This window comes from Oncorhynchus mykiss, chromosome 31 (assembly GCF_013265735.2).
Source record: "Oncorhynchus mykiss isolate Arlee chromosome 31, USDA_OmykA_1.1, whole genome shotgun sequence".
Lineage (NCBI taxonomy): Eukaryota > Metazoa > Chordata > Actinopteri > Salmoniformes > Salmonidae > Oncorhynchus > Oncorhynchus mykiss.
The window spans coordinates 14,430,220-14,433,299 of NC_050571.1; positions in this window are offsets into that span (position 1 = coordinate 14,430,220).

Consider the following 3,080-nt stretch of genomic DNA (forward strand, 5'->3'; position numbering starts at 1 on the left):
TCTCTCTCCCTCCTCTCCCTTTCCCCCTCCCCCTCTCTCTCTCTGTCCTGAATCTCTCTCTCTTCTCCTTCTCTCCCCCTCTCGCTCTCTCTCTCTCCCCCTCTCTTCTCTCCCTCTCTCCTCTCGCTCTCTCTCCCCCTCTCTCCCCCTCTCTCCTATCGCTCTCCCTTTCCCTCTCCCACCCTCTCTCTCTGTCCTCCATCTATCTCTTCTCCTTCTCTCTCCCTCCTCTCCCTTTCCCCCTCCCCCTCTCTCTCTCACACTCAATCTCTCTCTCTTCTCCCTTTCTCCCCCTCTCGCTCCCTCTCTCTCCCCCTCTCTTCTCTCCCTCTCTCCTCTCGATTTCTCTCTCCCCCTTGCTCCCCCTCTCTCCTCTCGCTCTCCCTTTCCCTCTCCCCCTCTCTCTCTCTGTCCTCCATCTCTCTCTTCTCCCTCTCTCTCCCTCCTCTCCCTTTCCCCCTCCCCCTCTCTCTCCCTGTCCTCAATCTCTCTCTCTTCTCCCTCTCTCTCCCTCTCGCTCCCTCTCTCTCCCCCTCTCTTCTCTCCCTCTCTCCTCTCGCTCTCTCTCCCCCTCCCTCCCCCCTCTCCTCTCGCTCTCCCTTTCCCTCTCCCCCTCTCTCTCTGTCCTCCCTCTCTCTCCCTCCTCTCCCTTTCCCTCTCCCCCTCTCTCCCTCCCTCTCTCTCTCTCTCCCCCTCTCTCCTCTCTCGCTCCCTCTCGCTCCCTCTCTTCTCTCCCTCTCTCCTCTCGCTCCCTCTCTCTCCCCCTCTCTTCTCTCCCTCTCTCCTCTCGCTCTCCCTCTCCCCCTCTCTCTCTCTTCTCCCTCTCTCTCCCTCCTCTCCCTTTCCCCCTCCCCCTCTCTCTCTCTGTCCTCAATCTCTCTCTCTTCTCCCTCTCTCCCCCTCTCGCTCCCTCTCTCTCCCCCTCTCTTCTCTCCCTCTCGCCTCTCGCTCTCCCTTTCCCTCTCCCCTCTCTCTCTCTGTCCTCCATCTCTCTCTTCTCCCTCTCTCTGCCTCCTCTCCCTCTCTCTCTCCCCTCTCTCCTCCCTCCCCTCTCTACCCTGTTAAACTGAGTTCTATCTCTCCCAGAGCGGTCCAAGACAGAGAAGGAGGTGTGGGGGAATATCCTGATATGATAGGCAAATTGAAGTATTTGCAGGAACGATTGGAAATCAAACTGTGTGAGAGCACACACACACACACACACACACACACACACACACACACACACACACACACACACACACACACACACACACACAGATTGGATATGGGACACAACAGTAACACATTCAATCTCCTCCCATACAATCTGTTTTATCATCCCTCAACCTCTCTGCACCTTCCTGACGTTCTTTCCCTCTCTCTCCCTTATCTTATATTTCTTACTCTTCTCTCTCTCTTTCTCTCTCTCTCCCTTATCTCCTATTTCTTACACTTCTCTCTCTCTTTCTCTCTCTCTCCCTTATCTTCTATTTCTTACTCTTCTCTCTCACATTCAATCTCCTCCCATACAATCTGTTTTATCATCCCTCAACCTCTCTGCACCTTCCTGACATTCTTTCCCTCTCTCTCCCTTACCTTCTATTTCTTACTCTTCTCTCTCTCTTTCTCGCTCTCTCCCTTATCTTCTATTTCTTACATTTCTCTCTCTCTTTCTCTCTCCCTCCCTTATCTTCTATTTCTGACTATTCTCTCTCTCTTTCTCTCTCTCTCCCTTATCTTCTATTTCTTACTCTTCTCTCTCTCTTTCTCGCTCTCCTCCCTTATCTTCTATTTCTTACTCTTCTCTCTCTCTCTCTCTCTCCCTTATCTTCTATTTCTTACTCTTCTCTCTCTCTCTCTTCCTTATATTATATTTCTTACTCTTCTCTCTCTCTTTCTCTCTATCTCCCTTACCTTCTATTTCTTACTCTTCTCTCTCTATCTCTCTCTCTCTCCCTTATCTTCTATTTCTTACTCGTCTCTCTCTCTCTCTGTCTCTCTCACTCTCCCTCTCTCTCTCTCTCTCCCTTATCTTCTATTTCTTACTCTTCTCTCTCTCTCTCTCTCTCTCTCTCTCTCACACACACACTCTATCTCTATCGCTCTCTCCCTTATCTTCTACTAGTTACTCTTCTCTCTCCCTCTCTCTCTCCCCTCTCTCCTCCCTCCCCTCTCTACCCTGTTAAACTGAGTTGGCGCGATCCTCTCAGTGATCTTCTATCTTTCCCAGAGCGGTCCAAGACAGAGAAGGAGGTGTGGGGGAATATCCTGATATGAGAGGCAAATTGAAGCATTTGCAGGACCGATTGGAAATCAAACTGTGTGAGAGCACACACACACACACACACACACACACACACACACACACACACACACACACACACACACACACACAGATTGGATATGGGACACAACAGTAACACATTCAATCTCCTCCCATACAATCTGTTTTATCATCCCTCAACCTCTCTGCACCTTCCTGACGTTCTTTCCCTCTCTCTCCCTTATCTTATATTTCTCACTCTTCTCTCTCTCTTTCTCTCTCTCTCCCTTATCTTCTATTTCTTACACTTCTCTCTCTCTTTCTCTCTCCCTCCCTTATCTTCTATTTCTGACTATTCTCTCTCTCTTTCTCTCTCTCTCCCTTAACTTCTATTTCTTACTCTTCTCTCTCTCTTTCTCTCTCTCTCCCTTATCTTCTATTTTTTACTCCTCTCTCTCCCTTATCTTCTATTCTTACTCTTCTCTCTCTCTCTCTCTCCCTTATATTATATTTCTTACTCTTCTCTCTCTCTTTCTCTCTCTCTCCCTTATCTTCTATTTCTTACTCTTCTCTCTCTTTCTCTCTCTCTCTCTCCCTTATCTTCTGTCTTACTCTTCTCTCTCTCCCTTATCTTCTATTTCTTACTCTTCTCTCTCTATCTCTCTCTCTCTCTTATCTTCTATTTCTTACTCTTCTCTCTGTCTTTCTCTTTCTCTCCCTTATCTTCTATTTCTTACTATTCTCTCTCTCTTTCTCTCTCTATCCCTGATCTTCTATTTCTTACTCTTCTCTCTCTCTTTCTCTATTTCTTACTCTTCTCTCTCTCTCTCTCTCT